The 13,856-nt window shown below is 35.2% G+C and overlaps 1 long non-coding RNA gene across 1 annotated transcript in view; it reads right to left on the bottom strand.

Moving 5' to 3' along the window:
* The window catches only part of LOC118180999 (uncharacterized), a 58,178-nt gene that overhangs the window by 15,740 nt on the left and 28,582 nt on the right, over positions 1 to 13,856 (bottom strand). The window lies entirely within an intron of this gene.

The raw sequence follows: 13,856 nt of genomic DNA, 5'->3' as shown, positions 1-13,856 counted from the left end.
TAAGCTTTTTCCTATCTTGTCAATGCGGAGAAATCTTCGAACACAATTTTCAAATTTAGAAGTTTTATATTTATCTTCAAATAGCCAGGGAAAGGGATATGGAATTCATAAAGGATCCTTTTTTTTTTTTTCAATCTTCTGTTGCGCGTAATCTCATTACATTTCATATTAATTAGTATTCAACAGTGAAAAAGAAGTCAACAAAAATTAATCATATTTAATTGAACTCCCTTTTTAAATAACTGGGTTTAATCCTAGTATCCGGTGCACACGGGATTTGGCTACTTTTGGCCACTTTTATGATGAGCAGTAAAAACGGGACATATACGATGAGTAGTAAACGAGTATTCAAAAAATATATATAGTTATACATAGTATATACTGTGTATATAGTGATAGTATATAGTGTATAGTATACTATCACTATATATACATAGACGTTCTTTTGGTAATTTTTGGTGTTGGCGATAATTTTCAAAATCGTGCCAAGGATGCACCGTATACTAGGATTTTACCAATAACTGTAAAATTTGCAACATAAATGTACGTTAAACCGATACATGATATTGTATTTTAAAAAATAATTTTTTGCGTTTGCAGTTAACAATGTTGCAGATCAGGTTGTTGGAAAAAAGCGGTTATTAGCTTCATTTAATTAAATACTGAACCTAGCAGCAGGCTCGCGCAAAGCCTAATCTGCGCCGTCGTGCAAACGTCTATCGATCGCCTTTATGCAGTAACGATATTTTAAAAAAAAATCAATTAAAAAAACAAAAACAAATATAAAAAATAAAGTTTAACTTTGTTGTAAATATGCAAACATTTTGTGCTTTGTTAAAACCCACATTTAAATATATTTATTGAACATTTATGTTATTAAAAGCCGCCCAACCAGTATAATGGTTAGCCTTGCTGACTGCCGTGCCCTAGGGCTCGCATTCGAATCCGGGAGAATACATGGATGTTTGTAAATGTATAATGTCCGTGCGGCATGGGGGGCATTCTAAATATGCGAGGTGAAAGTCCTCTCGAAAGGTTGGTGGTTGAAGAAGAGGGGTGAGAGACACTCGGACCAGACCCCCAGGGCATTCTCCATCAAAATTGGTTCGAAACTGAGTTAAATCAAGGTAAGGTGATGAAAGATGTTTCCAACGACAGGCGTATCTTGCGCTCCTTGCCAGGAAGAATTTCGTGGGCTTGGGCTGACTATAGGTCATACAAGTGAGCATTAGTCAACAGCAACATGTTATAAAAAACGTAAGACTGCAAGCGAAGCGAAATAATTTACTAAACGCACTGGATACGAAATATATTGCTGAACACTACTTATTATTTTAAAATTCAAAACGAAGTAATATACATATCTAATAAGTTTGCAGTGAAATAAATTGTTGTTCTCGGTGTAGTTTACGACAAGGTTCAAACTGTGATTAAAAAAGGGCACAAAAAATGCTCTGGGGCTGATATCTAGAGATATATCCAAAATTCTTTTCTGCGCACCGCTATGTTGTTGACAACGATATAGCTTAGAGTTTCAACCGGCGATGCTATATTTCCTCTAAAAGTTTGCAAAACTGCAGTTCATGCACAAGATCTATACTATGCATATAACTTTGATTTTTGTCAATTAATGCTTTTGCAGTTTTTGACATAAGTTGAGCTGATCTTGTAAATATATGTGAACGAATATACGTGATGCCGATGCCTATGCAAGCGTACAGGGGTAGCCGTAGACTCGCTCGACAAATTGCTTAGTCGTTATTTTGTGTCTGCTGTTGCAATCGTAGTAATTTGTGCAACATTTATCTTTTCTGTGATTTTTTTTTTTTTTTTTTTTTTTTTGTGATTTCTTGATGTTATATTTATTCTGCATAAAAAAGGTAAGGGCACTTACATATTATGTTAAACTTGGGTTAGCTTTTTAATTCAGAAAAGCGACAATTTGAGCATAATTACTCGGATTTTTTTTTCTTTTTTTTTTTTCGTGAACCATTTGTTTATTAAACTAAAAATTATGATCTTTCGAGAACAAAGGATTGGCAACTTACGGAGTACCACTGAATTTAAAATTTGAGATTTAAAGTGAAATAAAAATATGCAAGGTATTCTGAAATCAAAAATTGCCCATTTTCCGATTTTTAGCTATGCGGGAAACCGAAGGAAAATGCTTAGTTATTTCATTACGTCTTTGACACATACTTTAAATTTGATTTATTTACTTTAATAAACAAACGAGTACCGCGATCTCAATGAATTATTTGGTATTGATCTAATAGTTCATATATTTTCCAAGCAATGGTTTAAGATATACTCACTTTTTCAGAAGTAAGGTAAAATATTTCAAATAGTAACTTTCTGAGTGTTTCCAAGAAGCATTTTACGCAATAGTTCTTATAATAGTTATTTTCTACTTTTATGTTTACTTCCACTTTTTCTGTTTTCATTTTTCCTCAGATGTTGGGGGGGGGGAAATCTGTCCGAGTATTAGAATGTAATGAAGAACAAGAAGATGAGAGGAAGATTTAATAAACCAGAACTACTCAGTTTTTCCAAAACCCAAAGAATACTCAACCTGACGCTACTCGTACTAGCTGTCCATTAACATCTCAGCTACCACTGAAATTACCAAAAGAACCTAATAATCAGAAAGAGTTAAAGTGTTTTCACCTGGGAAAATTACCTTTAACTTCAATGCCAGCCTGTCAAAAAAAAAAAAAAGAAAAAAAAGAAGAAGAAGAAATGCTATTGAAATCTACAATTTCTGCAGTAAATACTCATTTGCCTGTGCCTGATATGATTCCGGATTATGCTTAAGTCCCTTATTGCCATCCCAAGTTCAAGCCTTAATAGAAAATTGTTCTGGATATTACCAAAACTTGGTTTCGAGTTTGTTTCCCAAAAGGCAAAAATAAACGTAATTTACTTTTAGATGTATTTTTGCCGAATCTGGCCAAACAACGAAAGAGTTATCGATTTCTTAGAACGATTACGAAAGAGTAAACCTGTTAATTCGGAATTTCAAATTTCATTAAAAAAGAGACTAAGCATTGGCGCGATGTTATCGAAAGAATTATCTATGCCATTCAGTTTTTAGCGAAATAAAATTTAGCCTTCCGTGGTTCCAGTAACAAAGTATTCGAAAGATATAATAATTTTCTAAAGTGTATAGAAATGATCACAAAGTTTGACACCATCAATGTTTGTATATATTAATAAAATTCAAACTGAAAAAATATGCTTCATTATCTTGGAAATAAAATTCAAAATAAAACAATAAGCTTATTAGGGAATAATATAAAAGCAAATTATTTTAAATATAAATAAATATAATATAAAGCAAATTATTTTAAATAAAGTCAAACAGGCAAAAAATATTTCTATTTTACTTGATTAAGAGCAGATATCAATTTGTATGAGGTATCTTAATTTAGAAAATACAGACATGAGTATTGAAGAAAGGTTTTAAGTACTTTGTTTTACAACAGATACGACCGGTGGAGGACGAACTACATTCTTATTAAAAATCTTAGAGGAAAATGGTTTAGATATTAGTAATTTATTCAGCCAAGAATACGACAATGGTGAAAACATGAGAGGTAAACAGTTTTCGAGTAATTATGCTCAAATCGTTGCTTTTCCGAATTAAAAAGTTACACTAAGTTTAACATAATATGTAAATGCACTTACCTTTTTTTTATGAAGAAAAACAATAACAACAAGTAATGACAAAAAGGATAAATGTTGCACAAATTACTACTATTGCAACAGTAGACACAAAATAAGAATTAAGTAATTTGTCGAATGCGTCTACCCTTAAATACGCATCGGCATCAAGTATTTCCACGTTCAAATAAGCCGGAAGAGAACACCAAAGACGAACTCCTATCCTGGTTATAAATTTCGGTCAAATAAGACAGTGTGTTGGGAGGAAAGAGCAATCAGACCTGGCAAGGTCGAGGTTGCCTTAACACAGTTAAATGCCACAATCCCTAGAGGCGATCCAAGAGGCCGCAATCCTCTCGGTCGAGCCGACGAGCTGAGATTAAACTGAGTCGACAGGAATACTCAGAAACTCACATTCCACGTCCCCGTTCTGAAGGGATAGTAAAAACATCTGCCATCAACAAGGGACTCAACTCTGGACAGCAGAACGAAGTCACTTAAACACTGTCAGAAAGACCGGGCCACCAATCCGCCCTGCTAACACTACGGCACGCTATACAGATCTCAGCTTTAGGCGACCCCAGTGCAAAACCAAGGAAGGAAATAAATGCGCAGTTTTCAGGCTACAAGTGCCCACTGGAAATTTCAAGCAGTTTAAAGGCTAGCTAAATTCGCCAACTCCATCGACGGAGCTGTTTCTTCCCGGACAACCATCAATATCTGACTATATAGCTCTACCACAACCAACGGAACGAGCAAGACAGTACCATGCGGTCCCTGCCGAACCTGAAAAAAAAAAAACATCGCCAGCGATGACTCCAGTCCTGTGGAGACTGATTTTAAACACTCGAGGCCGAGACTGCCTAGGTACAGATCCTAATCAGTAGCTTCCCATGTTTTACCTGAGTCGACCTCCGGAGAAGCGTTCAAATAAGACAAGATTTTTCCTGTTCAGGCAGGCAGCGAGACGAACTGCTTGTTTTAATGATTGAACGGCGCCTTTCTGACTCGGCGCCGTCGTGCTCCGCACGACCTCGCACCTATTGTCAACGCGGGCCTGCCTAGCAGTAGCATCATTTGCGGAAGGGGCGGCCAGCCACCAGATGAGACGCTTGAGAAAATATCCCCCTCCTCCTTTTAAAAAAAAAAAAAAAAAAAAAAAAAAAAAGGTTAAAAAGAAATAAGTAAGACAATTTAAAATGATAAAATTATTAAACTATAAAGATGTACTCATTTTCTTTCAGATTTTTAAAGCAAATATATGCATAAATTGCATAATTTTAGCCCGTTGCGAAATCACATTAATTCTTAAGAATATACTTTGTCATTTAAAATTCACATTATACCACCTTATTCAAACATCGTACAACAAGTGAGAACTGCCAGGCTCAAATTTGTAAAGAACTGTAAGATTCCTTCATATGCAACATACATGTAAGTTAAAATCCTTATAAATGGAATATGAAAGCTACTCCGGCTTTATAAAGTTAGATGATTATCTTAGCAAAATCCATTAAAATATATCTCAGAATGGATGTTTCTAAATTATTATTACGCAAGTTAAGGGCCCATCAGAAGCTAAGCGGTAAAGGCGCTAATCACTGGTAGTTCCAACATGGGTTCGATTACAGGCAAATGGGCTGGCTGCATGGGTGCCTTCGTGATTTTTTTATGTGGAACGAGCATATGAGCCAGTTTCCCTTAGAAAGTACTTCACGAAGGCATCGCTCCCCCCCTTAGGCAAATAAGCTCTAGTGTGCTTTGTCATATCTCAATAAACCAAACTTGGGATAAGGAGCTTTATGAGAAAAAACGTAAATTTTGCGATTTGATACGTAGCAATTCAGATTTCATCTACTGAAAAAAATTTTCGTAACTTATCATTAATAAAATAATTGCAAAGAAGGTAACAATTTCAAAACAATTTAACGAATATGCTATTTCTTATATGTTGACAGAGAAGAACAATTTAATATCGCCGAAGGAACTTAGCTACTATAAAAGACACGCAAAATGTGATAGATTAATGTACCATTCTTTACCTGTATTTTTCGGAGCAAAAATCAAAAACCGACTAATATCTTGAAACTCATTCGAAGAAAATGCCAACCTATTTAAAAAAGGGCTGACTGTTACTTCAATATGTACTTCAGTTAAACATTCTTTGCCATATTCTATACACCAGTAAAGCATTAAAAAACTAAACGAAAGTAGTTTAATATTATTTCCATAAAGATCATTTTCAAGAACGTCAAAAAATCAAAAGCTAGAATAAAAGCTTTTGGTTCTCACGATTTTTCCTCCTTTGCTAAATACTATTTTTCGTTTTTGATATCTTCTGTTCACAAGAATATTTTTACGCAAGATGTTTTCGAGAAAAAGGGGAGGGTAGCATTTGTCTTGAGTTTCGGACTTAAGTGATAAGCTGATAAGGAAATAAAATATAAAGAGCTCCAAAACATTGCATAACAAAAGATCTCTCTGTCATTTTAATACGTGTTGCATCGTATGCATGAAAACTTACAGCCACATTTATTTAAGAAAATAGCTAAATTTTCTGAGAATTATGATTCAGTATCAGAACTAAATTATTTAGAAACTGTGTCATTCATCAATAAAAAAACGTAAATATGTTAATGTAATAATATAATATTAAGAGCATGTTTATGGAAAACTGATATATTGAAGCTCTGATGTTTAATCTAGTGTTTCATTTTATAGAGTTACACAAATCTTTCTCATAATGTCTTTCTGAAAATGATTTTTGCGTTCATGGAAATAATTTTAAACTGATTTCATTAAAATTTTTTAAATGATTTGCTCGCTTATCGAATATGGCAGAGAAAGTAAGAGCTCTAAATAATCTATCCTTCTTGCTTTTCTCTAGTTTACATACAGGATTACTATTAATTACAAAGAAGTTTAGAAAAGAAAATATATTAAATGCACTTCCTGACGTTACATAGGTTCAGAATGGCTTTTAAAATGACTTTACGTAATACAATTCCTTGATCTGTGTCTAATATTTTTTCTGTGAACTAGTTACTAGCGTTCGTGCCACGGAAAAGTCTCTTCTGTGATTACAATAAAATTTAGATATCAGCTCACATATTTTTGAACAAACGCGTCTGTGATACATCTTGAATGAAAATATGCCCAACTTAATATTCGCAATATCAGTTCAAGGATTCCCCCCCTTAAATGCCATATATTTTTATATGTATCTCGATGATCATGTGAATATCTTCATAGTGCAGAAAATTCCAAGTCAGTATTTTTTAATTAGTTATGAAGCTCGGGGATTTCGACTAGGGCTTTAACCTAGGACTTTCTCACCAGCAGATGAGCATACGCTACTTATGGCCCTGCCCAAAAACAAGGTGTGACACACACACACACACACAAAAAAAAAAAAAAAAAAAAAAAAAAAAAAACTAGTCCAATAAATCATTGTACTTAAAGAATCAGTTCTCCGGGACATTATTACGTTCAAAGTAGTTCTCTTCTGCATTTACACACTTCTGCATTGTCCTGGTGCAACAGCCATCCATCACTCTACAACTGTGGCTTTTTTTTCCCAGTTTTTTCACGAAGTCTTTTTAGTACTTCAATGTAGTGGTATTGATTAACAGTTTGACCACTGGGAACCCATTCAATCATAATGAACACCCAAGGGGGCTCCCAGCACGTTCATCATCACCCACACTGTCCCTTCCCCCTGAAAACCGCTTATGCCATTCAAACACACGTGCATGAGACAAAGTTTCATCTCCATAAGCCTCGGTTAACATTTGAAATATTTCCTCCGTGGCTTATTCCTTAAGTTTCACAAGAAACTTGATTTTGATTCTCTGTTCGGTTTTTACATTAGACATTTTTCTGGCAGAATGCAGTTGCACGTGTTCATTCAATGACGCAGTACTCCCGACTGGCGTGGTCGATAAAGCCGAAACTGGCCGCATGGATAGAGAATAACTGCACGCATGGATAGAGGAGGTGTGTGACATGACGTCGCCAAAACAGTTGTTGCCAACTCCACTCTGTTTTCAAGCTACACAATTAGTCTCTTTTTTGTGTCACACCTCGTAATTACAATGTTTTTCAAAATACTTGCAAAATTGCATTTACTCTACTGTAGGATCATCATTCAAATAAAGAACAAATTGACTTTGACATTTGCTTCAACAGAAATCATTCATTTGATTACTCATACAATTTCACATAAATTTCAGTTATGCACAATTTCACACAATTTCACATAAATTTCAGTTATATATATATATGGCTAAAGAAAGCTTCTGGAGTGCATTTACGTCCAGAGAATACCATGCATTGGCTATGCAGTTCTTTAGATCTTGTGAATTAGACGGAACAGGAGAGTGCTGTCGGATGCGTCTTTTCACCATAACCCATACGTTTTCTATGGGGTTAAGATCCGGACTATGCGGTGAGCAAGGAAGATGGTAGAAGTCAGACTGATGTTCAGCGAACCAATTTTGAACACTTCTGGCGCGATGTATAGTTGCATTATCGTCTGTGAAGTATCTGTCGCAATCAGAGTAAAAATGCAACATTGCATTGTGCAGTTAATCTGCCAATATCTCTAGGCATCTCATGGCTGTTTGTTTACCCTCGAGGAACACCAGGGCACCACTTACATGCCAGAAGAATATGTCCCATCTCATGATACTTCCACCAGTGTGTATTTAATTATGGCAAAGCATACGAGGGCTATCTGCCTAAGGGGAGGGATGCCTTCGTGGAGGACTTTCTAAGGGAAACTGGCTCGTATACACGTTACACATAGGGAAAACCACGAAAACGACCATGCAGCCAGCCCGTTCGCGGGATTCGAACCTCGGACCGAACTACCAGTGTTCAGCGATTTTACCGCTCGGCCGCTGGTGGGCGATACTCCCACCAGATCCTTGCACAGTGCGAATAAAGCAAGATGGATTCATGGCTTCATGGGGTTCTCGCCAAGTCTTCCATCAGTGCAAAATAAGGTGTAGCGTGATTCATTCGACCGCGTTACCCGTTTCCAATCCTCAGATGTCCAGTGTCTTCTTTCCCGACTCCAATGCAAACAAATTCTTGCATGTCGGGCAGAAATGAGTCGTTTTCTCACAGGCACTCAATTACGCATTCCTATCAAATATATCTACAAATTTCAATTGCAAATAAAAATGGAATTAAAACTACCTCGACTGCCAAGTTCTTTAGATATTACCAAGTTAGTATTAGTAGCATACTACGCAATCTTCTTCTTCAAAATGAATCTAAGCATGCATATGTATATGTATTTACTAATGGATTATTGATTATATTATCTTATATATATATATATATATATGTCATTCGCACATCCTCCAGTATATATATATATATACATATATATATCACATATGCTGCAATACAATTGGTCCACAAAGGTCTCCTGATAACATTGGTCAACAAAGCACTTCTCACAAAAATTGGTAGTCTGATTCTTATGCTTTCATGTACTGTGCTGATTTAAGGTAACAATTCAGATTTTCGCCATCTCCCATAGTTCTTGAGTCATATCACTTGTTTAAGGCATGGAACATCACTTGGCATGTTAATTATTCACATAAGTTAGGCGGCATTCACTTACAGCCATTTAGCAAGTGTAAATGCTGCCTAAGTACGTGCTGGCATTCTAAAGTTTAAATTCTAATTAGAGATAGGTATATTGAATACAGCGGTCAACAGTAAAAAATATCAGAGACAAAAATAACTCATACCTATTAATTTTAATCTAATGAACACGAAAATAATTCTTAAAATTGTTTATTAGCTCACGTTTCGAAGATCTGTGAACTAGCACTTATCCGCACACTAGTGAAATATTCCCGACATATGAACTCATCTTCTCAACGTTTACCCTCGAAGGATGACCCAATTGGCATAAAATGTTGCATAGTACTACATTAGTCAGTTGTAAGACAGCGTTCAAGCAAGATGCCCCGTAAATGTGTTAATAACGCGTACAGTTTTTGTTGTATTTGGGGACAAGTGACATTTGCGTCGCAGAGCCGAAATCCGACTCTCATAGTTAAAAAGCTTACAATTTCTATTTTGGCTGCAAAGTGCGAGATCAAGACATATCTTCGGCCTAACACATCTACTGTATTTCGTGAGCATCTAGTCGGCGAAATTGGTTAAATCACAGAAAAATGACGATGCGAAAAATAACGATGCGGTCTCAATGGTGTGAAGACAGCTGTCAGATCATGCGAGTGATTGCTATTTCTGCATGTTGCTTCCTATAGGATAGGAAAGGGGTGTATCGAAGAAAAAAAATGTCTGTTATATTGTATCCAAATATATACTATCCGCTAGACGACCAATACCCCATAGCGATGATTTCCCAATTCCTAAACTGCCAGAAACCTATACCTCTGACTCGGAATCGGGGGAAAAAGTACTGAAGTTTGTCATGTTATAAACATGTCAACGTCTTTGGATCCTGATTACGCCCCCAGTGTTTCACCTAGACAGCTAGCGGGACTGTTAGGATCAAGATTAAAGGAATGGGATCTTTTAGAAAACGGTGTGATGGTAACTAATTTTCATACTCATCAGAAAGATCTGACGCCATTCTTCGACACTGAGAGAGACTTAAATTTTTGCAAGGACGTAAATGGTTTATTCGGAGCTCTTGAAGAATGGAGGTTGTTCATAGATGGTTCAACGTTAAGCTTAAAAGCTGTTTCGCTATATATCGGAAACAATTTACCGTCCATCCGTCTTGGCCACGCTGCTCATATGACGGAATCGAATGAAAATTTGAATAATCTCTTAAAGTGCATCAAACACGAACGATATAAATGGCAAATATGTGTAGATATAAAAAATAGTTGCTCTTTTAGTAGGGTTGTAGCAAGGATACATAAAATTCTGCTGTTTTTTGTGTGAATGGGATAGTCAAGCAAGAGCAGATCATTTTAAAAGTGAAGAATGGCTAACTAGACAGCCCTTGGAAGCAGGAAAAAAGCATGCAGAATGTGGCATTTCTTGACTCAACGAAGATCTTACTACTACCACTACACTTACAATTAGGGCTAATTAAGAATTTTGTGAAAGTGATGGATAAAAATAGTCCGACATTTCAATATCTTCAAAGGAAATTTCATAGGCTAAGCGAAGCAAAAATAAAGGAAGGCATTTTTGTTGGGCCACAAATCTGAATTCTCTTAAAAGACAAATAGTTTGAAAATATATTAAAAGATGACGAGAAGAATGCTTTTTTGTTGATACATTTTCTAACAAATAGCTGTTAACTTCCTAGGAAACAAGAGGTCTGAAAACTACACTGAATTTGTGGAGGAAATGTTTTTATCGTGTAAGAAACTAGCCTGCAACGTCTTTTAAAATACATTTTCTTCATTCCCACCTAGAGTTTTCCTTAGATAACTGCGGTACGGTTTGTGATGAACACGGCGAGTGATTTCACCAGAACACTGCAGAGATGGAGAAAAAATATCAGGGAAAATGGAGCCCTTCCATGCTTACTGATTATTGCTGGACACTTGTTAGAGATTCTCCAGATGTAGTGAATCACAGGGTAGCAAAACGAAGGCTTATTTAGTGTTAGAAAAGTATTTTCAAATAAATTTATGTAAATAATATGTGCTTACAAATTTATTTTAAAATTTAATAAAAAACCATAACGAAATTCTGAATTTCATATTTAGCACCCCAGTTTCCATATAAAGATGTATTTATATCGAGGGTACAGATAAAAAGTTAAAATTTCTTGCCCAAGAAGAATGAATGGAATGTTTTTAGATTTTTAGATTTAGATTTAGATTTTTAGATTTTTAGATTTAGTTTATGGGAAATGTTTTTAGATTTCGATTTGCGGCAGTTTTCCGTACTTTATAAACTTCTCTGTTTACTGCTTAACAGGAAAAACATATATTGGACATACATTGAACGAGAGAATAAGTTCAGACTGGTCATAAAATTACTTGACAAATTTACAATAACCCCGGAAGAGTGGCAAATGAGGAAGCTTCATCTTAGCAGAATGATTACAGGATGGCATACCTTATAGTTAAACCTTACAGTTAAACTCTTAAACCTTGGATTTCACAATTACATGAGATTCTAACTGAAGAAAGGTACCGTAAGGCGTTGGAATGATGTGTGTATAATAAAATATAAAACATTTATTTGAGTATTTTCGGCTTTAGTTACACGTTTTACAGAAGAGAAGAATGAGATTTTCACAGAAACAATGTGGTAAACCTCTCGAAGCAGCATTACACTGTAACGTCGTGTATGCTTAGTTATCATAACATTACTAATTCAGAAGTCAAACAACAAAAATCAGCGTTAATTTTCAAAATTTTCATAGGACTAGTTTCGATGGTTTTACCGAACCACCATCCTCAGCTGCAAAACCGCAAATGAACGAGATAGGAAATAATGGTTAGATAAGATAAGAAAGCCTGGAAAAGAATTACAAGTGGCGCCATCTGTTGGTGAAACCAGAACTAAAACATAATTTCTTTAAAAGCCATCGAACCATCGAAATTAGTCCTGTGAAAATTTTGAAAATTAACGCTGATTTTTGTTGTTTGACTTCTGAATTAGTACTTATTCGGCGTGTTATTGTGTCTTAATTATCATAACATGTTAGCTACGTTAAAGACTGCTGGTAAATTATCACCAAGTCTTTTAAAGTACTGCAGGACTTTTAAGGTACTACAGATTTTAGCAGGAGAAAAGTGTAAAGAATCCTTTATTAACTTAAATAAAATTTAACAGTCGGCACCAACTGGCGCTTTCAAAAGCCAACACTTTTCGCATTAATCAAAAGGTAAATTGCCGTCTTCCTTGGTCAACGAGGAAACTCGAAAAGGATGGGCAAACCCCGAACGTTTCCATTGCTCTCCAACTCGCCGGATGACGTAGTAAGGGGGGGGAACAACGTCACTTGGAAATAGCCAATGTAAAGTGACTGACCGTTGGCAAAAAACCTGACTCATTGCAAAGGGGGGTAAAATGTGTTGAAAAATGCGGAAAAGGTTCAAAATGGCGTCTTGTCTTAGTCGTTTGAAGAAAATTGGACTGGGTAAAAGAGAAAATGGCTAATTCAACAAAACATTACCTAAAATGGCCTCTAAAGTCAGCGGAAATAATGAAAAAATAGTAATTTGTTAATTAAAGTCGTAATTCTTCAAGCTAGAGGGCGTTCAAGCTGCCAGAAACAAAATAGCCCATAAGTTAATAACAGAATAGAATTGGCCAGCAAATGTTTAAAAACTATTTAAAAATAGAATTAAAAGTATTGTGCCAAATTTTAAGAGGGAAAATAGATGTAGTGACAGGAATTATTTGTACATTTATACATTAGATCTTCAGAATTAGCCATCCACTTTATACCGTCCAATAGGGCTTTAAGCATAAAATTTCATTATCTAACTCAAAAAAATCTAAAAAATGGTAAGGTTAATGCCAGCTTTTTTAACGTATTTTTAATTACTTTTTGAGGAATAAGGTTATTTTTCCATATTGTGACGAAGTATAATACTTCTTCTTGAAGGTGTTTTGTTGTATTGCAGATTCTTTTAATTCCAAGCAGCTGTGAGTAAATTGAGTTGAGGATGACTCTTTTAGAAATATTGGAATTCCAGTTGGTTAATTTAAGTGTTGAAAAGTTGAATTCTCTTCGTTTATCATAGACTTTCAAAAAACTGTAATCTATAATGTGCAAATTAAGGTAGACTATATCATGTTGCACGGTATTTGTAGTATTAAGGCATGAAGGGTAGATATTAGCATTTTCAATTTTGTTGAAGTTGTTGAAGGCTATTACATCATCAATATATCGAAAGATGTGTTGGTAAAATTTATGATCTTCCTTATCGAGTGAACGTATAAAAGTCAATTCTGTTGTAAAAAGGAATAATTCACAGACAGAAGTTGAAAAATTACCTCCCATAGGAATTCCCTGTATTTGTTTAAATATGTTGTAGTTGAATTGAATATAATTATTAAAAAGTTCGCATGAAGGAAAAAGTTGCCATTTTTCTGCATTTAATATTGTAGAAAATTGGAGAAATAATTCAGGAAGAGCAAGTAAACTTTTATAAATTTCTTCAAGTGGCAAAGTAGTATAGAGGTTTTCAAAGTCGTAGCATTGGATATGTTCTATTTTAAGT

Source organism: Stegodyphus dumicola, chromosome X2 (assembly GCF_044657685.1).
Source record: "Stegodyphus dumicola isolate Sdum_Otavi_A_Nest chromosome X2, ASM4465768v1".
NCBI lineage: Eukaryota > Metazoa > Arthropoda > Arachnida > Araneae > Eresidae > Stegodyphus > Stegodyphus dumicola.
This window is presented reverse-complemented; position numbering and strand designations above follow the sequence as displayed.